General features: G+C 39.9%; 1 protein-coding gene, 1 long non-coding RNA gene and 1 pseudogene across 4 annotated transcripts in view; 1 reads left to right on the forward strand and 2 right to left on the reverse strand.

Moving 5' to 3' along the window:
* The window catches only part of LOC146649564 (uncharacterized), a 380,555-nt gene that overhangs the window by 107,188 nt on the left and 246,611 nt on the right, over window positions 1-26,756 (forward strand). The window lies entirely within an intron of this gene.
* Window positions 1,612-26,756, reverse strand: part of LOC146649569 (uncharacterized) — a 35,862-nt gene continuing 10,717 nt past the window's right edge. The window contains exons 3-5 of one of the 3 annotated variants that reach the window (XR_014908368.1): window positions 8,445-10,897; window positions 8,010-8,111; window positions 1,612-6,214 (exon numbers count right to left, since the gene is read on the reverse strand). This is a non-coding gene — a long non-coding RNA (uncharacterized LOC146649569). Of the gene's footprint in view, window positions 6,215-8,009; window positions 8,112-8,439; window positions 10,898-26,756 lie in introns of all 3 variants that reach the window. The other 2 variants (XR_014908369.1, XR_014908370.1) reach the window with 2 other exon arrangements.
* On the reverse strand, window positions 20,435-26,306 carry LOC146649570 (uncharacterized; annotated as a pseudogene).

Below are 26,756 nucleotides of genomic sequence, written 5' to 3' on the forward strand. Positions count from 1 at the left end.
GTGCAGTGTTGGGAAGGTTACTTTTAAAATGTATTCCATTACAGAATACAGAATACATGCCTCAAAATGTATTCTGTAACGTATTCCGTTACGTTACTCAATGACAGTAACGTATTCTGAATACTTTGGATTACTTAATATATTATCATTCTTTTTACAACAACGTGAATGTACTATTGCTGTGTGATTTATTACTATTACTGAAGGTCCGCGACTCCGAACTGTAGTAAAGGGACCTCTGACTAATACGGCGGGGTCCCTGTCAGCTCGTAGCCGAAAAATAGCTCTACTTTGTTGTGTGGGTCAACTTTTCTTGCGAGAGACAGAGAGAGGCGTTGAAAGGCTGCTCCAACAGAACTTATTGTTTTCGGAGGAAAACACGAACACAGTGTACAGTCGAGTCTTAATAGCTTACTTACAACTGGGCTCGTCAGGCACTCTTCTTATGGAACGCCAGGACTGCCATAATGAATTAATTAAATACACCATTAAATAATTAATTAAATGTGTCAATAATTAATTAAAATTGGAATTAATTAATTAAATAAATAGTTATGACACATGTAATTAATTAATTATTGACACATTTAATTAATTATTTATGTATTTCACATTTTAATTAATTATTGACACATTTATTTAATTAATTATTGACACATTTAATTAATTATTTATGTATTTCACATTTTAATTAATTATTGACACATTTAATTAATTATTGACACATTTAATTAATTATTTATGTATTTCACATTTTAATTAATTATTGACACATTTAATTAATTAATTATTGACACATTTAATTAATTATTTATGTATTTCACATTTTAATTAATTATTGACACATTTAATTAATTATTGACACATTTAATTAATTATTTAATGATATATTTATTTATTTCATTTTGGCAGTCCTGGCGCCTGGCTCTCGTCATGAAATAATTTTATCTGTCAGCCTCACCCATCAAACTCAGGGGGCGGGGTTAACGCTGCCCATGCAGCTTCTCTAACATTTGATTGGTTGCCGTGCAAAGTAAGTCAAAACAGGTCGATCCTAGATAATCGATTGCTTGTGTAGACTTGGGGCAGCCAGTTATCCCAGAATGCAGATCAAATCACAGGCAGCAATGGTGGTGGTGTAGTTTTAAAATACCCCGTTTTTCTGTCACCAGCTACACTTTTAACAGTGTTTTAGCCGCGAATGTCGCGCCGTATGTCTGGTCAGGTTGTCAACATAGAACATGTTTGCAAAAGTGCTCAGATGTTTTCAGAGATTTCACTAGCTCTGCTAACAGTTAGCATGCAGAGCGCACCGAGGGGGTTACGTTAACCGGTTTGTTTACATATTCCACTCTCCGTGTTCCACATGTTGCATTCGCAGATTCTCATTTTCACCGAACGATCGTCTCTTTCCGCCTGGTCTTGTGTCTCTGTGCTTCTGTAACATAAAGAACGAGCTGACATTTTTCTCACGAAACCAGCGATCAGCTCAACAGACCCTCAGTTTACCTGCATGCATCCTCCTCCTCATCTGTCAGCTGTTTAACACCTGCTGCTAATTCAAGAAACACGCCTAGTTACCTGGTGATAGTCACAGTTTAACTGGGCAGCCGGTGCTCGATATAACGCAATGTCAGCGCATTTTTCTGCACAAGATAAGTAAATATAGTGTTTTCCCCGAGCGCAGAGCTGCTGGAGCTTGTTTCCTTACAGAGCACTTTATAGGCGAACAGCTTTATCAGCGGCTGATGTCCAATCACCGGCACACAGCTTTCAAACCTCAGCTGAGTTTTAGCTCTCAGTGGTTAAACGCTGGACTTCATTCACTCAGGTTCTGTCTGTCGGGTCACGTTTACTTCGCTGTTTTATTTACAACTGAGCAAATCGGTTTGGCTGAGGTTAAAGTTACGTTTCATAACTGCATAGTTTCACAGACGTTTAATGGTTCACTGGCACATGTGTTAGACTGAACTATCATCTAAATATCATCTGTTTTTTAATAGTTATTCAACTGTATTCTAAGCACCAGCTGTCTGTTAGAATGTGATTTTTTTTCTCTCTCTGTTGGCAGAGGTATAAAAATGCGCAGGAAAATCTGACATGCATGGCGAACTTCACCGACGATATTTAGGGAGGAATAAACACACATCAAACATAAATGAACCATTTGCCTGTCTCCATAATTGAGAGCATTTTCTCTTCTTATGTCAACACACACACACTCTCTCTCTCTCTCTCTCTCTCTCTCTCTCTCTCTTTTTTTTTTTTTTTGCTTTTTCGGTCATGTTATGTTTACCTGTCAAAGGCTTGTTACAAACTATGAAACACATCGTGCAGACTTCTGGATGTTAGAAGAAAACGAATACTGCTCATGAATGAGACTAAAGGCAGGAAGGTGTCCTTTAAAACTAAACATGTTAATAGGACCTCCCTGTTTATATCATAGTTTATGATATAGCACGTGTATTTCAGTAATAGCCTGCTGAGGCCACTATACGTGCTGGCCTCATATCAAATGTGAAGGCAGACTGAGTCTATGTTTGACGTTTTTTATATCTAATCTTCCTTTTCAAACATTTAAACAGCAGCGAGTCTGCAGCTGAGGGAATACAAATTCAAATTGTCGGAACAGGTTTGCTCGTTTCTTGGATTCATTTGGTGATTTATTAAATGTATAACTGTTATTCTAATCTGCTGCTGAGTCTCTTACACTTTTCTTTATGCTGTATATTTTCACGTCTCTGGAATAGTTGGCAGTTAGATAGTCAGCTGGGAAACTTTGTGTTAACTCATGGAGCTGAGGATATCGTGGATATGCTGACCTCGCTGCGTGGTGTACAGGGCCGTTTACCCTCATGATTAATATTCACAATAAAAATATTAGCCGAACATCATGAAGTCTGTATATGTTTCATAGTGTCGAACAACCTTTGTACAGTTAAAGCCAGCAGTTACTACATGACGGAAACACCAACGTTATCTCTTTTATGTGTTTATACAGGTCACGCTGATTACTGAACAAAAACCCAAAGATCAGATGTTAAACAGATTTATTTGCTCTCTCTCCTCCTTAAACATGTTTTTAATGTTAGTTATAATTCAGAATTGGCGACTGAAACACGTAGGACACATAAGAACATCAGGAAATAAAACATCGATAAATATAACCTCAGTAAAAGAAGTCAGCGGGGGTTACTACAGCTGTGTACCGGGGCCTGCGCTTTGTCGGTGGGATTGCTTGCGAGGCGAGCGGGTCTATCCCACGCTTTGCCGTGAGACTGGGACGACATCTCCGAAATCATCGAAACACTTTTGCAAAGAGGCTGTATCTTGACAAACCGACCAGACACATGAAGATTAAACCACTACATTCTCGGCTAAAAAAATATTAAAACGGTATTTGGTAACACACAAACAGGGTTTTTCAAAGCTCAGTTCTGTTAGCTTCCACATGCCGGTTGTTGTGTGCTAGAAACAATGGCCACCAGGCCAAAGCAATGGTTTTGACTCGATCAGCGTTAACCCCGCCCCCTGAGTTTGATGGGTGAGGCTGACAGATAAAATTATTTCATGATGAGAGCCAGGCGCCAAGACTGCCAAAATGAAATAAATAAATATATCATTAAATAATTAATTAAATGTGTCAATAATTAATTAAATGTGTCAATAATTAATTAAAATGTGAAATACATAAATAATTAATTAAATATGTCAATAATTAATTAATTAAATGTGTCAATAATTAATTAAAACGTGAAATACATAAATAATTAATTAAATGTGTCAATAATTAATTAATTACATATATCATAACTATTTATTTAATTAATTAATTCCAATTTTAATTAATTATTGCCACATTTAATTAATTATTTAATGGTGTATTTAATTAATTCATTATGGCAGTCCTGGCGTTCCATATCTTCTTGGCTGAAGTGGTTATTATTATATTTACATGCTTCCAGCTCCCGTTTTTGCTCGATGACAACTCGTACCTTTCCGCTCCCCTTTTTCTCCCTCCTCGCGCTCACAGACCCATAACGTGTATGGCAGTCCATTCTCCCTGAAACACGGACTACACTGCCCATGATGCTACATTCTTTAGAGCTATGCTTGTAGCATTCTGCCTGTTAGCTTAGCACAACAACAACAACAACAACGAAAAGGCGCTCTCTCACCCAGGAAACACACAGTCGCAGAGAGAGAGAGAGAGCGTTGCCCTGTAACCATGGCAACCGTAACGCTGCCGCCTGGAACAACAGAACGTAGCTGTCAAACAAAACCCAAACAGTCCTGACCCGCGACAAAATGAAACAGGAAAGTACCCCAGTGTATTCCATTTATTTCAACAAAGTAACTGTATTCTGAATACCACCTGTTTAAACGGTAACTGTAACGGAATACAGTTACTCATATTTTGTATTTTAAATACGTAACGGCGGTACATGTATTCCGTTACTCCCCAACACTGGTTGTGTGACAGTATGTTTTGCACTAAGTACTGCAGCAATTTCCTAATGTTGTAAACCTGCTCAACATTTGGCAATAAAACCCTTTCTGATTCTGATTCTGAACCTTGTTGCAGGGGAGCAGCAGCTGTTTGACTTGTTGCTGACTCAACTCCATGTATTTTTATGGCGTTGGTTGTGTCGCTTGTCTCTGTGCTCATTTAGTGTCAGATCCACCAGGCTGGGAAAACTTCGGGTGGTGGTCCAGCTGCTGTGAGACATCGGCAGCGCTGTTTACATGTGGAAAACAGGTGTGCTGTAGTGAACACGGTCTGATCACGCCTGTTTAATCAGCAGATAATTCGGAATGAAACAAAGACACATGTAGGTGTCACCTTCATCGCAGTGATCTGACACTCTGATTGGACCTCTGTAGAGCTGAAGTCCTGGAACTGAAGGGAATCCTGGACTCTGATAAAGATCAGATGGCTCTCTGGCTATTAGCTTCACCAATGTCTTCAGGTTTCAGTCTCCTGGAGTATGTTTCCCAGAGTACCTCACCTTTCTTCTGTGCTCTAACATCAGCAGATCTCCAAGTTTCTTCCTCAGGTGGAGTTACTGTTAGTGAGTAGATTAAAGTCTGCCAGGCTGAACATGCAGTGGGTTTATAAAATATGATGTTTTGTTCTGGTTCTGACCTTTTCCCCTTGCTTCTGTCTCTGAGAGGAAGATGGATGTACTGATGGAGTCACAGCTGTATCCCATCTGAGGAAGGCAGAGGAGGATGACGAAGAGGTGAGGCAGAGGATGATGGAGAGAGAAAACGTCCGACTTCTCTGCCGAGTCTGTCTGCGAGGTGAAGGATGGAGGGAGCGGGTGAAGGGATCATTCCCTCGCCAACGAGCCTCAGCGAGGCTGGAAAAATGAGCGCTGTCCCGGGAAACTCCTCCGCTGAGCTCGGATCGGCCACCCCCGGCTCGTTACTCAGATCGGCTATTCAGCCAGACCGAATGAAAAATAGTCCCATAAAATCCAGATGGCTGAGAGTGTCAGCAGAGAACAGGAGAAAGTTTGACAGATTTGATTTAAACTTATGTTAAAAAAGAATCTTTTTGTTATTGAGAGACTTTGATCTGGGCTCGCTTTAAAAAGAGAACTTTTTTGGTTTACCTCCGATGACACACAGAGATCTCTTTGAAACCTTGAGCCAAAGAAGAAGACACCTCTTCCTGTGTAATGTGTTGCTCCTGAGATGTCCCAACAGGGCCTCTGTACATGCTACATACAGTTTCAAACTTCCTCCTCCTTCGCTCTCTGAGCTCACCACGTATTTTAGTTCCAGCTCATTGGCCACTGTAATGACCCGTCCTCGCTGCCGTCTTTGCTTGGCTGCTGCTCGTTTGTAAATGTTGTTCCTGTCAGCCGCTCTGGTCTGCCTGCTATTGATCTTCCTGCTCGTTTGGACCTGCTTACTAATCAGCGTCGCACATTACAGACGCACAGAACTGATTAGTGAGTTCACCACCACACACAGAGCAGCTTGCTTTAATCAGCTGTTTCAAGTGTGCTCGCTGTTTCTGGATTAATTCTGTGATGACGCAAAAACAAATGATTCTCAAAGCAAACAGCTGATGTGGACCTGCTGAAGCCAGTTGTTTCACATGTGAAGTGGATTTTCTCTGCCCTGACTCTGATGTTTCAGATTTACTTCAGTTTGAACTCCTCAGTGAGTTTTGCTTATCTCAGCCATATACTGAGGTGAGATCCTGAAACGAAACAAGCAGAACTACTAATCATTCGATCATTCATGAATCGTTTCTCTTACGCTAAAATCCCAACTACCACAGAGGCCAAGCAGCTCTGATGGATGGATGAATGATGATGGGTGGATGGATGATGGGTGGATGGATGATGGATGGCTGAATGGATGATGACGGATGGATGGATGATGGGTGAATGGATGATGGATGGATGATGCATGGATAATGGATGGATGATGATGGGTGGATGGATGATGGGTGGATGATGGATGGATGGATGATGCATGGATAATGGATGGATGGATGATGATGGATGGATGGATGGATGAATGATGATGGATGGATGATGGATGATGATGGATGGATGATGGGTGGATGGATGATGGATGGCTGAATGGATGATTAGGGATGGATGGATGATGGGTGGATGGATGGATGATGGGTAGATGGATGGATGGATGCATGAATAATGGATGGATGATGATGGGTGGATGATGGATGGATGGATGATGGATGGATGATGGGTGGATGGATGATGGATGGCTGAATGGATGATGACGGATGGATGGATGATGGGTGGCTGAATGGATGATGACGGATGGATGGATGATTATGGATGGATGATGGATGGATGATGCATGGATAATGGATGGATGATGATGGGTGGATGATGGATGATGGATGGCTGAATGGATGATGACGGATGGATGGATGATGGATGGATGATGCATGGATAATGGATGGATGATGATGGATGGCTGAATGGATGATGACGGATGGATAGATGACGGATGGCTGAATGGATGATGACGGATGGATGGATGATGGATGGATGATGGACGGATGATGCGTGGATAATGGATGGATGATGATGGGTGGATGATGGATGGATGATGGATGGATGATGATGGGTGGATGGATGATGGATGGCTGAATGGATGATGACGGATGGATGGATGATGGATGGATGATGTATGGATAATGGATGGATGAGGATGGGTGGATGATGGATGGATGATGGGTGGATGGATAAAGGATGGATGACGGATGGATGATGGATGGCTGAATGGATGATGACGGATGGATGGATGATGGTGGATGGATGATGGGTGGATGATGATGGATGGATGATGGGTGGATGATGGATTGATGATAGGTGGATGGATGATGGGTGGATGATGGATAGATGATGGATGGCTGAATGGATGGATGATGATGGATGGATGGATTAATGATGATGGATGCATGATGGATGATGATGGATGGATGGATGATGGTGGATGGATGGATGATGGATGGCTGAATGGATGATGACGGGTGGATGGATGATGGGTGGATGATGGGTGGATGGATGGATGATGCATGGATAATGGATGGATGATGATGGGTGGATGATGGGTGGATGGATGATGGATGGATGATGGATGGATGATGATGGATGGATGATGGGTGGATGGATGATGGGTGGATGGATGATGATGGATGGATGATGGGTGGATGGATGATCGGTGGATGGATGATGCATGGATAATGGATGGATGATGATGGATGGATGATGGGTGGATGGATGATGGGTGGATGGATGAATGATGATGGATGGATGATGATGGATGGATGATGGATGGATGATGATGGATGGATAATGGGTGGATGGATCAATGATGATGGATGGATGATGGATGGATGATGATGGATGGATAATGGATGGATGGATGAATGATGATGGATGGATGATGGGTGGGTGGATGATGACAGATGGATGGATGGATGTGTGTCATGTGGTAAAATATGTTTGTCTCACAGGTTTTTTGCTGTCGCATTTCGTGATGATGTCAGTGTGCGTCTGTGTGTCAGGCTGCTGCAGGGTGATGACCACACTGTTTTCTCACTTGTGCAGTCAGGACTGTGGATAGTAAAACATGAAGAGAAACAGCTCAGGGTTCAGGTGTGTGAATAATACACACGCCTTTCCTCAAACCTGAACTGGTGTGATAAAAGACACACCAGTTTGACTCCACAGTGAGCTGTGGCTGAATTGAAAAAAACTGACAGCTCAGATGTTTGTTGTTAGGAGGTAAAGACGTACATCGTTAACTAACTGTTTTTGTGGTGAATAGAAAAGTCTCTCCCTGATCTCTGCTTGTCTTCACGAGCAGGACAGCTAATGTTTCTACCTGAGCTACCGAGAGCTACCTGCAGGCTAACCCACCTCCCCCCGTCCTTGGTGTCACCTCACTCTGACGTTAGCTGTGACCACGATGATGGCCTTGTAATTGGTTTCCATTAGAGCGCTCTCTTCCATCCTTCCCATCAGGCTGCGCAGGAGGGGGCGTGCCCTCAATTGTCCGCAGACAGAAATGCTCGCGCCCAGCCGCCTGATAACCTCGGACAGAGGAGGGGGAGGGTCAGAGTTATAATGAGGACCGTCCAGTGTAACGAGGACATCGTGCTCTGACTACACACACACACACACACACACACACACACACACACACACACACACACACACACACCTTCTAACATGAGGGAGAAAACGCTGACCTGCTCGAGTGCCTGTGTTCCTCCAGTCTGACCTCTGACCTCAGTGTGCCGGCCTCTCAGGGAGACGTTAGCTGCAGATCAGAACATGGTCTCCAGCAGCGTTATGTAAGAGTTTAAAGTGAAATGCTGTTGTCTCTGTGTGATGGAGGACCTGAGTGTCACACACGAAACCCAGCACGTTAGAGCAAAGCTTCCATCAGCTGCTGGAGATGGCGCTCCAGCACATGATACCCAACCTTCAGCTTCACCTCCCACCGTGAACCGGCTCCAGTGCTGGCTTTCAGCAGTGCCACTGTGACCTGCTGTTCACCTGTGAGCCCGCCCCCTTTCTCCATGTGCAGATGACACAGGCCTGTGTTTATCAGCTGTGAGTCACACTTAGCGAGCCAATGAACATCAGTTACCTGAAAAACAACAAGACCTCAGCAGGAATTAGAAAAGTTTACCATGCTTCCTGCAGGAGCTGTTCTGAAACCCAGGATGAACATATTAGACAAGAAACCTTTGTCATACCACCAATGTCAAATTCTAGATAGATACAAGCTTTTACATTTTATTAATTTCAAAATATTTAAATCTGCCTGTCTAATCTATAAGGTGGTCTGGCGCCTCCACCAATGAGTGATCTTATTAAACAAAAGTCTAGCAGTATTACTGGGTCTTGATTGACTTAAGCCACGGTGAGAGGTGATTGTGAATTGGCATTTAGAGGGACCACCTTTTCACAGAATGCTCTGTCATATCAGGGAGCTTCTGGAATAGTCTTCCACTGCCAGTGAGGGAAAGCACAAGTCTCCCTCTATTTTTAGGAGTCATTTAAAAGGGTGGCTGATGGACACACAAGCATGTGATCATGTCTAATTAATCTTGATTATATATTGGACGTGAAATAGAATTACAAAAAGGGAAACAGTTATTGGTGCAATGGGTCAGTGCAATATCAGGGCATGTGCAATATAATTGATGTGTTTCTGTTATTGTTTGCTATGTTGTCCATTTGTTTTTGTCATTGTTTGTTCTAATATGATGTGATAACTGTTTCTCTATATAAATGGTCTGTAAATACTGTCTCTGTGTGTTCTTTACTAACTTGTGTGCAACACCAACCTGTCAGAGGGTTTTCAGATGGAAATTAGCTGAAGGCTATAATCTGGCATATTTACATTTGTGAAAATGTTAATTATTATGTATTATCCCTCTTTCTAAATACATAGATAAATATTTTAAAAAAATGCCTAAAGATGAGGTTTGGAGGCGGAGTCTGACACACCTGGTTCTGAGATTATTGCTGTTGACCTCTCGGTGGCAGGACTGCACATATCTGCAGGTTTTAGAAGGTTAGATGAGATTTAGTGACATAAAAGAGCGCATTTGTGCTGCAGTGCGAGGGAATGAGAACATTTAATGACCTGTTGGACGTTATTACACACCTGTGGCTGTGCTAACATAATCACTCTACTGTGTTGTGCGGAGCATCAACAAATTAGATTTCTGTTCACATTAGCCGGCACTGCTGGGACGTTTAAAGTCATAATGCACATTAATATTCAGCCGTCACCAGTGGGATAAAAAGACTCATGCATGAGTTCAAATGCGACCTTCTGGGTGATGATGAGGAGAAGGATGAGGATGAGGAGCAGGAGCAGGAGCAGGAGGAGGGGGGTCAGGCCAATGCAGGCAGCTGACGGGCGAGGCTGTGGACAGATGAAGTCTGTGAAGTGTCGGGGGATTTGGGGCTGCAGCTGTTTGTGATCAGACTGACTGACAGATGGTGTCTTACGTAAGCCTGCTGAGGCTCCCCTCTCCTCTCCAGATGTGTCTCTGCTTTGGTCCCTGGCTCTGTCCAGATGTGGAGGAATCCTCTGGCAGTTGAGCTCAAATGCTCCTACGTAACGCGGGAACTCCTTGGTGCTGCAGTAGGACCACGTGAGTCTGACCTGGTCAGGGTTCAGCTTTGTTTGGGACCATGTGACTTTGGCAAGTGCAGCAAGGTGAAAAAGAAGTGACTGAAAATGAAACGTCTGCAGCTGGAGACGTGGAGTGCAGGACAGATAGGCGCCTCTGTGTGTTTCACATGCAGCTCTTCCTCGTCCAGCAGGATCTGTTACCAAAACATCCTAGAAGGAGGAGGTGTTGTCCAAAAACTCTCTGCAAGGTGAGGAGGAACAAACACGAGGAGACACTGATGAATAATATCACAGGAGAGCATCAGGAACCAGAAACAGAAGGCAGAACATGGCCACTGGCCTGCACATTGAAGCTACACAGCTAGGGTGATGCTGTCCTACACATGTCTGATTGGTCAGCAGGCGATGATTTCATACGTGCTGATCTCTAACCTGGAACTCAGCATCAGTTACCAAGGCGATGATCAGAGGAAATCCTGCGTCCTGCTGCAGGATTTAGGAACAAAAACGTGAATCCAGAACTAAGAAACAAAATCAGAGATGAGTTTGTGAACATTTAAACAGCAATTTTAGGATTCAGGTGACTGATGATGCTCCTCACACCTGGATTAAAGGCACCTCTGACCACAGCTGTTAAACATCTGGAACTGAGATTCTATTGTGGTTTAATGGCTGTATTGAAACTCTCCAGCTGAGAGATTTAGTGGAGCTCGCCAGCATCATCACAAGCTCAGCCCACAGACTGGTGTCTGAGGAGGGCGTCACCTCAGAGCTCAGTCCAGCAGACAGGAGCTCCTGCAGGTCAGTGCAGGCAGGTAGAAGAGCTGCTTGGAGGCTGGAGGTGGTGTTTGAGAGTGTTGGTCTTCACTCTGCTCTAAGCCTGAGCTGTGGTATTTTTAAACCCTCATTACTTCAGCATAATCATTAAGTTTTATGTCTGTACATCAGTGAGAAGCACACCGCTCACATATTTTCCTCTCCTGAGCAAACGGCTCGTTTTCCTGACGTGTTGATCACAGTTTTTCATCATTTTCTAATATCACGCTTCAGTGTTAAAGGCCTGCATGGGAGCATAACGAGCTCCCTCCTCAGACTCAAAGAAGCCGCCAAGGGAGCCGAGAGTGGCAAAGCACTGCTTCAGGGCCAATTAAGATGAGTGAAGTCTGTGTTTCCAGGTCCTCAGGAGAGTGATGGAGCTTTATCCACGCCACCCGCCATGTTTGGAGGAGGAAACTGAGTGCCCTCTGGAGGCCGGTGACACAGCAGATACTTTGATCCTCTCGCCATCGACTGCAGCGTGAAGCAGAAACACAGCAGAGGTGCTTCCTGTTAGAGACTGAAGCCCTCCAGCCAGAAGCTTGTGGCTGAAAGCTTGTGGGGTCGTAAGTCTGTGACGTCTTCATGAAGGATTCAGGAAACGCTGACGAGGTTTCATCTTCCTGCTTTTACCGTAAAGGTAAAAGCAGGAAGATGAAACCTCGTCTGCAGACAAGTATGTTCATCAACTCAATGACACACCAACCACCCACCACTCCCTGCTCACACAGGTGTACTGAGTGACTGACACAAATAATCATAACAACAGTATTTACTTTACGATATAACTATATGATAGAAATCAAAAATATTAACATTTAATGATAACAACAACATTTCAGATAAAGGGGAAAGAAATCATCACCAAAAAATAAAAATTAAAAGTTTTTGATTAAAATATTTAGAATGAAGTTAGAATTTGAAAAAAAGAAAAAATAACATCAAAAGATTTTAAAAATCAAGTTTATGAGAATAAATATATAAGAAAAGAAAAAAATATGAAGCAATAAAAACGTAGAAGAAGAAGATCAGAAAATAATAATAAGGCAACACTCTGAAATACTGAATAATAAAAATATCCCTCAAAATTTAGCAAAATAATAAATATTAGAAAACATGGTGTTTAATATAAGATAATTTTTTAAAATGCTTAATAATAAAAGCAATTAACTGAAAGCCAAAATGATTAGAAACGAATGTTAGCAACAAAATTTTAAGCCATTAAACAAAACGATAAATGAAATAAAAAGCCGCGTCTTTACAGTAACAGCGAGTCACAGGTTCAACTTTACTCAAAGTTGCTGTGTGAGGAAAAACACTAATTCAGAGATAAAATATCAAATCCCCGATTAAACATGTGAACAAATGAATGATTTGATAAAAACTACATGAATGTAGAATTTGTAAATGATAAAAAAACAAACCCAAACGTTTATTTTATTATTTAGCTTAATTTTGCCTGAGAAGGGGAGCACACCTGGACAGGTGAGCAGGCTGTCACCTCTGCAGCCAATAGAAGGGGACTAAGAGCACATTACCTGCATGTGTGTTTTGTGGACTGTTGGAGGAAGCTGGAAAACAAATGCCGTAACAGGGAGAACATGCAGACTCCACACAGAAGCTGTTACTCCACGTGAGTGATGAAGACGGAGGAAAATTATGGCGTTATTTTGTGCCTGTCTTCTGAGCGCGTGTAAACAAAAAATGCAAGCGCAAATGTTGCATTTTGAGGAGAAAATTATTTTGAGCAAAGAAAAGTTTAATTTGAGAGAACAAAATGCATTGCTGCGTGAAAGAAATGTATTTCAGTGTTTGCTATTATCCATATACACACACACAACAACAACCCCTCTCGCTCAAATCTCTGCTCTGTGTGCTGACAGACATCTGCGGACCTGCTCTCAATGTGTGGTTCGCGCTCACATCTCTGCTCCTTGCACGCTTAACTCTCTGTACACAGTTATAAGTGTGCCACAAAACGAAACAATCACATACTTGGATGCCAATATTCGAATCGGCTATTCCTGTTCCAGGAGCACGGTCCAGAATATAGCTAAATCCATTTTCGGTTAGTATGTTAAAAATTTTTTTTTTTAATATATATAATTAAGACCAGTGTTTGTTTTAATCTAGTTTAAACCAAACCACTCCACTGGATTTAACTACATTCTGGACCGTGTTTCCGGAATGCAGTAGCTAGCCAGCTGATTGGATACCGTAACAGCCAATCAGAATATTGACATCCAAGTCTGTGATTGGTTGGTTTTGTGGCACACTTTTTTTCCCCCCCCATACTTTAATTAAATTTATGCACATATTACAATCTCTCGTTGGGAGACAACATTAGTGCAACAACATCTTGAAAAGGTTGAATAAGAAACCAAACGAAATAGAAAAAAAAACAAAAAAACCCCCCAAAAAAACAAAAACAAAAAAAAACACATATATACATATACATAAATTTATGAAGGCCATTTTTATGAGATATAACAGTTTCCTTTCTGCGAACACTTTAACATACATGTGGCTTACTTAGTACACCAAAAACACAATCATTAAAAGGATAGAGATTGAGTCCCATTGTCGCATATCATTGTGGCACACTTATAACGGTGTACAGAGAGTTGAGCGCACGGAGCAGAGATGTTATAGTTGTGAGTGTCACTACCCGGGGAGGCACCAAGATGGCGGCTTGAACAGTCATGTTTTTTCAGGAGCTCCGAAAGACCGCAAAATTTACTAAGTAACTTTATTCTCTTTCCACTCGAACTATAACTATGGATTCCCAAAAGGTTATTAAGAATGCAAAGCTGCAATTTGTGCCGTCAAACCCCATTGTTAAGACGTCGTCGCATGCTAAAGTCAGTGACCATGGCTATGCTAGCACTGAAGCTGCCAACGTGGGCTTAAACAAGCGAGAACGGGGAACAGACTCGGCGCCGCCAACTCCTTCAAAACAACCGCCAGAGGAGAAAAGAACAAAATCTTCAGAGAAGGAAGATGATATCTCCAATAAAACTATTTTTGAAGCCATTATGGGACTTGACAAAAAATTTGAAGCACAACTGGAGGATATCAAGGAACAAAACAAACAAAGTGCAGCTATGGTTGCCAGCTTGGCTAAGGCTGTAGAGTTTAATGCTGCAGAGATAGTTGATTGCAAACTGAAAGTTGTTAAACTGGCAAATGCGAATGAACAGCTGCTTAAAGAAAATGAAGACTTGAAAAGAAGAGTGAGAGAACAAGAGCGCTACCGAATGAGGTGGTGCCTAAAACTGAAAGGGGTGAAGGAAGACAAAGATGAAAACATTAGAGTGAAGGTTTTGCAAACGCTTCAGAAGATTGCCCCTGACTTGAACTTAGAAGAGGCCGTTGATATTGTCCACCGCTTAGGGAAACGAGTTGATGGCAGAAACAGAAACATCATTATTCTATTTACACAGAGGCGAATTAAAGAAGAATTGTGGAGGCGCACCAAAGACTCTTCAACCTGCAAGCAAGAAGGCATCAGCTTCGCGGAGATGTTGCCGCAGGAGGACATACAAGATCGACAGCGCCTATGGCCTCTGGTGGAGGAAGCAAGACGTGCGGGTAAACGGGCCTACTTTCGTGGTCCACATGCCTTCATTGATGGACGCAAAGTTGAGGAAAGACAGGAGAACTAAAAATGACAAAAACTGAAATAGTGGAAACTTGTTCGCGGTCTGAGGAGCTCAGCATTTAGTACTTTTTTTTTTCTTCTTTTTCTCACGTGGTGAGTGATATTCTGTCTATAGTTCATGTTGAATGTTAACATTTGTTTTGGTTCTTTAAATGTTAGGGGTTTAAGAGAATCTGTTAAAAGAAAAGCCTTATTTTTGTACTGCAAAGGTAAAAAATCAAACTGTATTTTTCTACAAGAGACTCATTCATCTGATAGTGATGTATCTTTTTGGTCAAACCAATGGGGTAGCAAAATCCTGTTTAGCCATGGCTCAATGAGGTCGGGGGATGTAGCAATTTTATTCAATAACTTTCCCGGGGATCTTGTAATACAACGAACTGACTTGAATGGTCATTGGTTGATTGCTGTAATGAGAGTTGAAAGTTTGTTTTTCATTTTAGTCAACGTTTATGGATATAACAATGAAAGTCAGAATAAAATTATGTTAGAAGATATAACTTCAAATATTTTTGAACTTAAAGGTCGATACCCTACAGAATACATTTTAATGGGTGGTGATTGGAATATGACTCCTGATGAATGGACTGATAGATGGCCCTCAAGGACAGGTAGACCACAAAAAAATAACCTAATTATAGAATTTTTGATTAATAACAACTTGACAGATATTTGGAGAGTAAGAAATCCAGAAATTAAGAGCTTTTCCTGGTTTAAACCAAATGGAGCTTGTAAATCTAGAATAGACTATTGGCTAGGAAGTGACATCATTCTTAGCCACACTGTAAAAGTTGCAATGTCAAATGCACCTCTATCTGATCATTGCTTTATTGAACTGTGCTTAGAATCGGAAATTAGACAATCAAATAAAAGAACTTATTGGAAGTTCAATGCCAAACTTTTACAAAATGAAGACTACTGCAACATAGTCAAAAAAATTATAAAAGATATTATGGCTGATCATCTAATTGTAGGATATATCAATAAATGGGAATTCATTAAATTCAAAATTAGAGAATTTAGTATTCAATTCAGTAAAAACATAAGTCAAAAGCAAAGAGAATATGAATGTAAATTATTCCAAGAAATTACTTATTGCTGTAGTAAAGATGATCTAAATACCCAAGAAAGGAGTAAACTTATGGAGTTGCAAACTAAATTAGATCAGCTCTACCTAAATAAAGCAGAAGGAACTTTTGTGCGTTCACGGGCCAAGTGGATTGAGGAGGGGGAAAGAAATTCTTCATATTTTTTTAATTTAGAAAAGAGCAGACAGAAAAGAAATTTTATATCTTCTCTGTTAATTGATGGCATTGAATGTGACGACCCTAAAATTTTGGAGAATGAAACTTATACATTCTATTCCAATTTATACTCCTCACAGTTCTCCCAAGCAGATTGTGATGTCTTTTTTGATCAAATAGATAATCTGATCCCTAAAATTGATGAATCATTTAAGGAATTATGTGAATCTGACTTCAGAATTGAAGAGTTAGATGCATCTGTTAAGAAAATGGCACTTAATAAATCCCCTGGTCCAGATGGGCTGACAGTTAATTTCTTCCAATTTTTTTGGGAAGACTTACGGGAAATTTTATTCAAAGCTATACTGGCCAGTATTGAAAAGGGAGAATTGATGTCTAGCATGAAACAAGGATTAATTACATTAATTCCTAAACCAAACAAAGATAAACGACAATTGGATAACTTAAGGCCCATAACTTTATTAAATACAGATTATAAAATTTTCTCTAGCTCAGTTGCAACAAGGCTCAAACAAGGGGTTTCAAGTATAATTAGTGAGACACAATCAGGGTTTTTGAAAGACAGGAACATTCATAATAATATCAGATTGGTTTTAGACTTACTGGACTACAATGATCTGATTAGTGATGACAGTTTTATTCTTTTCTTGGACTTTTATAAAGCTTTCGATTCAGTAGAACATCCTTTTATTTTAGAAACACTAACTCGATTTGGATTTGGGGATAAATTTAGGAAGATAATAGATATACTGTATAATGATATAAATAGCTCTGTGTCATTAGGCTATGGCACTGGTAAAAGATTTAGCGTCAAAAGAGGAATTAGGCAAGGGTGTGGAAGCTCTCCGTTGTTGTTCATAATGGTTGTGGAGATGCTCGCAATTCTAATTAAAAACAGCAGCGTTGCCGGAATTGAGATTATGGACAATTCTTTAATAATTAGTCAACTTGCGGATGACACTACTCTTTTCTTAAAAAATGAACATCAGATTCCCCTGGTAAAACAAATAATCACTACATTCTCAAAAGCTTCAGGCTTAAAGTTAAATTTAAATAAATGTGAATTATTGGCATTAAAGGAGTGTAATTCACAATTACTGTACGATATAAAGGTGAAGAAGGAGGTAAAATATTTGGGCATCACAATTTCAAAAGATCACAAAGTCTTAGAAAAAGTAAATATTTTAGATAATGTTGACAAATGTAAGACAATCCTAAATAAGTGGTTACAAAGAGACATCACAATTTTTGGAAGAATATTATTAACCAAAATGGATAGTTTATCTAGATTTATATATCCAGCTTACTCTCTATCAATATCGAATAAAGTTATTAAAACAATTAATAGCTTGAATTTTAATTTTATTTGGAGGAATAAGTGCCATTATATATCTAAAGATGATTTGGTTAAACCATACATTGAAGGCGGTGGAAACACAATTGATTTTGACATAATGAATGGTGTTTTGAAACTTAAATGGTTAAAATCCTTCCTAAATAATCCACACTCCATTTGGTTTTTTATACCAAGTAAGGTCTTTAACACACTAGGGGGTATCGACTTTCTCCTAAAGTGTGACTTTGAAATTACTAAGCTACCTGCTAAACTCTCTGAATTCCATAAACAGGTCCTTCTTTATTGGAAAATGTTATTTAAACATAATTTCACTCCACATAATAGCCCAATTTGGAACAATAGATATATACTGATGAACAGAAAATCTATTTTTATTCAAGATTGGTTATCAAAAGGTGTTTGGGCAATTGCCCATTTTGTAGATGAGGAAGGACATGTTCTAGGACATCAAGATTTTTGCCAAAAGTTTAATATCCAATGTTCTAAAAGTAAATTTAATCGGGTTATAAAATCCATTCCATTGTCACTTAAAAACATAGTTGTAAATGATATAATATATTCTGACATCTCCCCCAAGTTAAGGCAATTATATATAGATGGTATTCGATTTTGTGATGTTAAATGCAACAATAAGTTTCTTAGATCTTCATTAAGGAGTCTTTATTCTCCAAATTTACTTAGACGTAATTACATATTAAAAGATTTCCAAAGGGAAGAAATTGAAAAAATAAGAACTGATTATATCACCTTCCCTATCCCTCCTAAAGGGAAAGAAGTCCAATTTAAAATCCTGAATAAAATTTACCCGACAAATAGACTCCTTAGTGATAGATTCAAAATAGAAACGGGTAATTGTGTATTTTGTGAAACAGAAGAGGAGGATTTGGACCATCTATTCTTTTTGTGCAATTTTATACAAATATTTTGGTTGGATTTTCATACCTGGCTTTATTCCAGTGGGATTCAAATTACCCCATTTACCTTAAATATGATAATGTTTGGAGTGTTTTTGAAAGAAAAGAAAGCTAATTATGGTGTTAATGTGTTATTAATCTTGTGTAAGTATTTTATACATAAATGTCGCTTTTTTAAGATTAAACCAACACTGGCTCACTGGAAAAACGACCTAAACCTGTTGGTTAAATCTTTGACTTTAGTTAAAAAGAAAAAGGCTGCTTTTTTTGTTTCCTTTGTAGAAGATTTTGATTTAGTGAGTTAATAATCTGTTAATTTATGTGACCCCATCTTTATATTTTATTTTCACTATATATGAAAGTTGCTAATATGTAAGAAATGTTTATTCTCTGAATCTGTAATATATGGTGCATTTTGTTTGTATGTTTATATTACTAATAAAAGAAAAAAAAAAAAAAGTGTCACTACCCGATCCGTACCGGAAACCCGATCGGTACCCCGCATGCGCGAAAGGTTTCTACTTCCGGTCGTAGCGTTTTACGATAGTTATGGGTCAGAGTATCTGTTAAGAATAACAAGTATATCTTAAAATGTTTGCAATAATGAAGCATTTCAATACAATGTAGACAAAAACGAAAAATAAAAAGAAAGTTACGGATCAGGACTCTCTGATCCTTACTGCGCATGTGTAAAGTCTGACCGTACAAATCGGGGCTACCCGATCCGTACCGCGCATGTGCAGATGTTTTCTTCTTCTTTTGTTCGTTTAATGGCAGTTTACTCCCCAGTGTACGAGGATACCGCCACCTGCTGACCGAGCGAATAAACCCGTTGAGCCAAGAGAAATGTGTTCTTTTACTGATATGATATTTTTTAATTTTTAATATTTAATAGGAAGAGCTGCAGCAAGTTGCACATATGTGGAACACCCACATAATACGCAGAAGCAGAAATGCAGTTGCTCCAAGTGGATGTCCGATTCTCATGTACACCATCCCTCATCTCTTTGGAGGACAGGATCATCTGAAAGAGGTTTCTCGCGAGGTAGTGGATGCTTGTAAACAAGAATGTCAACAGAGAGGACCTTATACCTGTGATGAAACAGTTTTCAGCTTGTGTTGCCTTATAATGTCAGAGAACTTCTTACTTCCACCAAGCACAGCAGATGAATCCATTGAACTGTATCTCTTCCTGAGAGCCTATATACTGAAGGACTTATAAACCTAAATATAATTGGGCTTTGGGAATTTTTACGCACATATTTTTTGGTACAATGTTTTATTGTGCAATAAACAATAGAAAAGACAATCATTATTATTTTGTTTGGATTTTCGGTTCATGATAGTAGCAAGCAAGCATGTCTAAATATATTTTACCAAATCTGTGTACTCCAGTGAAGAAGCAAAATTAAAGCAGGTCCTTGTATTAGTATTGCTTTTCTTTTTTTAATATTTTGACTGAGAGATTTATGCAAAAAACTGGTGTTTTCTTCCCATCTAAAGAAAACATCTGACACCTGTTTATTAATTGAAATGAGAACATTGAAGTAAATGCTTGAATACGCAAAATGTTTTAAAAAGTAAATCAGTAAAGATGTGCATTGAAAAACCTCAACCTTTTGGCATGTCCAATTATTTTTTAACTGAATTTCTATTATATCTGATTTCTGTTTTAAGACTGTCGAAAAAACATTTTTTAAACTGCTGATCCTATACATTATCATTCATGAAATATTGTTTTCAATTTTACTGAACACATTGTGCAACTGCTATTCATCCACGAACAGTTTCTTGTAAACTGGTAAATGTAAAAATTCTGCATTATTTAATAATTAACAAACACTGTTAGATGTTAACCTCCCTTTTATTTTTGTTCAAGGAGAAGAAAACACGGACTCTTGATAAACACTACAAAACTTAACTTATGTGCCAATTTTCTGTCTTTTATTCCAGTCAACTATTGCATCAAACACATTGCCTTCCAAAGTTATTCCCTTAAAATATGTTCTAAACAAATGACTGGTGGAAAGGTAAAACAAATATACTTGAAAATAATTAATATTAAGTCTTTTGAATTATTACTAAACAAAACATCCCCTAGCAGACATCTTGTATCCTACAAAACTGCACCACAGACCTGTGGAAAAGGACCTTGACACATGATAAGAACTAATAATAAGCATAGTTCACCTCTTGCTGCTAACCATATGAACTTATTAAACATAATTAGTTAACATTTAAACTAGTAAAACTTTTAAGTATGAAAATTTAAACTGAAATTTACATTTTTCATGGTGGAAACAAATTGATATTATCCACAATTTTTGAAAATAAATTCAAATATGAAATAAAACACTTCCCTGAAATTTAAGCTCTTTCTTTTTTTATACAATGATGTGTTCCCTGTTTATGGGTTTAACAAACTTTAGAGCTTCATAGCCAGTCATTGTTAGTGCAAACCTTTCATTCTTTGGTTTAAACATGATGGACTTTAATCAAGCTATGCTGAACTCATGAGAGCTTTTAGCAGCCAAAACATTGTCCAGTTCATTTTGTAGTTCTGGGTAGGACGTGTACAGTGGGGCAAAAAAGTATTTAGTCAGCCACCGATTGTGCAAGTTCCCCCACCTAAAATGATGACAGAGGTCAGTAATTTGCACCAGAGGTACACTTCAACTGTGAGAGACAGAATGTGAAAAAAAAAAATCCATGAATTCACATGGTAGGATTTGTAAAGAATTTATTGGTAAATCAGGGTGGAAAATAAGTATTTGGTCAATAACAAAAATACAACTCAATACTTTGTAACATAACCTTTGTTGGCAATAACAGAGGTCAAACGTTTACTATAGGTCTTTACGAGGTTTGCACACACAGTAGCTGGTATTTTGGCCCATTCCTCCATGCAGATCTTCTCGAGAGCAGTGATGTTTTGGGGCTGTCGCCGAGCAACACGGACTTTCAACTCCCGCCACAGATTTTCTATGGGGTTGAGGTCTGGAGACTGGCTAGGCCACTCCAGGACTTTCAAATGCTTCTTATGGAGCCACTCCTTTGTTGCCCGGGCGGTGTGTTTTGGATCATTGTCATGTTGGAAGACCCAGCCTCGTTTCATCTTCAAAGTTCTCACTGATGGAAGGAGGTTTTGGCTCAAAATCTCACGATACATGGCCCCATTCATTCTGTCCTTAACACGGATCAGTCGTCCTGTCCCCTTGGCAGAAAAACAGCCCCATAGCATGATGTTTCCACCCCCATGCTTCACAGTAGGTATGGTGTTCTTGGGATGCAACTCAGTATTCTTCTTCCTCCAAACACGACGAGTTGAGTTTATACCAAAAAGTTCTACTTTGGTTTCATCTGACCACATGACATTCTCCCAATCCTCTGCTGTATCATCCATGTGCTCTCTGGCAAACTTCAGACGGGCCTGGACATGCACTGGCTTCAGCAGCGGAACACGTCTGGCACTGCGGGATTTGATTCCCTGCCGTTGTAGTGTGTTACTGATGGTGACCTTTGTTACTTTGGTCCCAGCTCTCTGCAGGTCATTCACCAGGTCCCCCCGTGTGGTTCTGGGATCTTTGCTCACCGTTCTCATGATCATTTTGACCCCACGGCCCCAGATCGAGGGAGATTATCAGTGGTCTTGTATGTCTTCCATTTTCTGATGATTGCTCCCACAGTTGATTTTTTCACACCAAGCTGCTTGCCTATTGTAGATTCACTCTTCCCAGTCTGGTGCAGGTCTACAATACTTTTCCTGGTGTCCTTCGAAAGCTCTTTGGTCTTGGCCATGGCGGAGTTTGGAGTCTGACTGTTTGAGGCTGTGGACAGGTGTCTTTTATACAGATGATGAGTTCAAACAGGTGCCATTCATACAGGTAACGAGTGGGGGACAGAAAAGCTTCTTACAGAAGACGTTACAGGTCTGTGAGAGCCAGAGATTTTCCTTGTTTGAGGTGACCAAATACTTATTTTCCACCCTGATTTACGAATAAATTCTTTACAAATCCTACCATGTGGATTCATGGATTTTTTTTTCACATTCTGTCTCTCACAGTTGAAGTGTACCTCTGGTGCAAATTACTGACCTCTGTCATCATTTTAAGTGGGGGAACTTGCACAATCGGTGGCTGACTAAATACTTTTTTGCCCCACTGTATGTCCATGGTAGTTCCAGAAGAGGGCCGCATGTGTGGGCTACAGGTCATCGTGCCAGTCCATCCACAGGCGTGAACAGTACCTCAACCTTGTCAACACAGATGACATCTGACCCAGTAAGAAACCTGAACATCCTTCTGAGCCCTGTATCGTCAAGTCCTCTGATGTACTGGTTCAGAAATCTGAAGCTTTGCTTCTCTGCTTGAGTGGTGGGAGAGGCAGTAAGCAACTTCAAAAGCTTTCTCGTTGTTGGCTTTTTATCTTCATACATTTGTAGGACATCTTGTGGGCTTTGAAAAGCTTATTTTAGGAAGTGGCTTGCAACCAAGGACATTTTCTCTGCGGCATATGCTGGTTTTTGGATTAATTGTTTGTGTGCGACTTTCAGAAGAAGGCCTTTTAAGTTCTCTTTGTTTGGAAGCACTGATACATCCAGGCTATCCATGAGATCCAGCACTTCATCCCTGTCTTCATCTGAAAGATCTTCTTTTAGTGCCCTTGTTATCAGATCCCTATCTGATTGACTTAGGTAAAAGAGAAGACTTTCAAACAGCAGATCATCTGATACTTGATTCTCACCGAAGATGAGTGCCACTGTGAAAACAGGAGCAAGGCGACAAGGGAAATATCCATGGTCTTGAAATCCCTTCAGTAAAATTCTACCCATGGATTTCCACTCTTCTTCCTGCCATTTAGGAGACAGTGATGGCACTCTGAACTCCTCTCCTTCAGCTGTGTTGTCCACAAACTCTGACCAAAATGCAGCATACACATCTCTTGATACGCCATCTGCATCAGCTCCTTTTTCATTAATGTAGGTGTATTTTAGAGGGTGTATGAGGAGTGCTGGATCTTTGAACTGGCTGATCATCTCCTCCAGAATAGTAACCCTGTGAAGTTTGATGGTAACACAGACAACATCATATGATCCTGCAGAGCTTATTGCTTCATTGCTTATAGATGTATCTGGACTACTGACTGCTGTGTTTGTTGGAGGAAGTGTAATGGATGTGATGACCAGATCATCTTCCTCAAACTGCAGGAATGGTTCATCTATTACAGTGTCATCAAGTTGACAAGGCAGAGGCTCTCCAAGGTAGGGTCCGATCATTACCTCAGATGTGTCTAATAATACATCTTCATCAGCATTCCTAGATTCTGATGATGAGATCACAACAGTGTGAGAAGCTTCTTCATCTCCTTGATGTGAATCAGTCAGTTGTGTAACATTGTTTACATGTGTTTTCCCTCTATCATAAACTTCTTCATCATCTTCATCATTGGAAAATCTTCTTGTGCACAAGTAAAATCTCAACATTCCCATTTTAAGTGCTGAGTAGAGTTCTCCAACTGTGACATCTTAATCAAATACAGCCTCTTCCTGATAGTCTAATATGTCATGACTGAACACCTCCCATCTTCCAAATTTGCTTTTTCCACTTGGAAAGAAAAGATCTTTAGCATACTGTAATATGTCAGCTTTTTTGGAGTTTTTGGGCACATCAAAGGTCCTTGTTCCTCCTCCTCTGCGCTTTCTCACTTGCTTACCTTCATGGATCCACCCTAACTCAATTTTTCGTGTCTTTTTCTCAGCCCATTTGTTGTTTTTTGCATATGTTCTTTTTCTCTTAGAAACAAATGCCTCCTCATGATCAGGTTTCTTCTCATTTTCATTGATTCCCATCTTTTCCTTCAATTTTTCGAGCAATGAGTTTTTTTTCTTGATTCCTTAGTACTTGCACCACTGTTTTCCAAGCAGAACCGTCTGGCAGCTATCCGATCACCATATGTTGGGATGTAACCAGACAGGGTCTTGTCATCCATGAAATCAATCACTGTGGCATCAATCTGTAATAAGAGATATTTATTACTATACAGAAGTACAAGGTATACCTGCTGCCACACCACATGAGGTACCTCACTAAAAAAATGTATGTACATTTCACATGTGTTTTGATAATTGTCTGTTATTATTTTAGTGGCAGCCATCAATATTTAGCATTTATTCTTTTCCTCTCTCTATGCCAGCAACATTAATGAGATTCTCTAACATGTTATTAATAGAAATATTACAGTATATACAACGCCCACTTTTGAAAAAGTAAATTAGTATTCACGTATCTTTCAGTTGCACAGAGAACAAGGGGTTGAACTCACAGTTTTTTTTAAATTGAAGCCAAATATCAATATAAGCACAGTTTAATTCATTTGTTTTTAGATAAACAAGGAAACATTGTGCATCACATAATATAGCGATATATTTACGAAACCTGGAATCTGCATACGGGTTAAGTAGTAACATGTGGTCATACAACGACCCAGTTTTATACAGCGGGTTAATTTGTTTTACATTCTCCATTCCATATAGATCCACACCAATGCAGCCTACCGTTACGTCCTTACGCAGTCAAAGCGAGAGAAGCGAAAACCGCTGTGGTTGCTAACTTAGCAATATGTCACATTTTTAGATGCTGTAACTTCGTAAAAAGCGAGTTTTACAAATTTCCCCCTCAGGAGAGCACTTATGTGTTCTTGTAGCATTCGTAAGAGACAGTCCTCAGGTACACCACGATTCCGAAGAAATCTCAGAAGTGGGCTTTCAGTGTTTGTGTCCATGTTGAAAGCAGGGCATTCAAAGTTAAGTGCCAGTTCTGAAGAGCGTGAGCTCTCCACACCTACCATGGATTTGGGTTTCCGAACGCAACACGTTTTACGTTCTTACAATAAAAAATGTTATTGTAATGGTATTTGTTTTTTTTACATTTGTACAATATATGATCACGTTCGTACAATATAATATTTATATTGTACGAACGTGATAATTATGTATATTGTAATAACGTGATATTATGTTGTTCAAACGTGAAAAGTATATTGTACAAACATGATAGTATATTGTACAAACAGGAAAAGTATCTTGTTAGAACAATAAACTTTTCACGTTATAACGTGATACACTTGTATTTTTCTTTTGCCTGGGTGGCAGCTCTACGCTTCCGTACTGAGAGCAGGTCAGCGGATGTCTGTCAGCACAAAAAGCAGAGGTCTGAGCAAGAACAAATGCCAACAACTGAGCAAGAGGGGCTGTTATTGTGGGTGTATATGAATAGTAGCAAACAAAAGAAATACACTTCTTACACGCAGCAATGAATTTTGTTCTCTCAAATTAAACTTTTCTTCAATCAAAATAAATTTCTCCTCAAAATGCAACATTGGCGCTTGCATTTTATTAATGTGCGCTCAGAATAGAGGCACAAAAATAACGGCATCTAAAACAGCCAATCAGAAGCCCAGCACAGCCTGTAGCTCCTCTGACGACCAGCAGGGGCTCCAGCAGTATGTCCGTCCCGTTAAAACTTTACAACAGAAATAAACATGTTTACAGCCTGATACAAACACTGTTTGGTTTCTACAGAGACGACCTCCTCCTACATAATGAGAATGTGTTTATGACTCACCTGTCTTCATTATTAGGGGCGCAGCCTCTTTGACTGCCACGTGAGTGGCTGGACCTCTGGACTGTGCTTGTGCTGTTGGATGTTTCCTGGATTGTTGTTAATAAAGTTACAGATTTAAGATGTCAGAAGCTCAAAGATCACATCAGCGATTTCACAAGAAATCCTGAGGCCTCTCTTTTCTCTTCAATTGCTCACTGTGTCATTAATCTTTTTGTTCCCTCACACAACAATCCCACACACAGCCAGCAGCATGTGATGGAATCTGCAGAAATTATAATCTGTGGGATTGATGAAGCCGTGTTATTACTGAACTGATCAATCAGACTGAGCGACGAGGCCAGCGTGCAGCAGGAGAGCAGACGTTTCTTCCTCAGTGTGTCAAAGTGTGTTTGAGTCTTTGCTGTGAGGAGTGTGCAGGATGCTGTGATGAACCACTGAGAGCTGCATTTTAATGCTGCGTCCGGA

Source organism: Rhamphochromis longiceps, linkage group LG17 (assembly GCF_057381845.1).
Source record: "Rhamphochromis longiceps isolate RC_006_pf linkage group LG17, R_longiceps_female_GT1.1, whole genome shotgun sequence".
Classification (NCBI taxonomy): Eukaryota; Metazoa; Chordata; class Actinopteri; order Cichliformes; family Cichlidae; genus Rhamphochromis; species Rhamphochromis longiceps.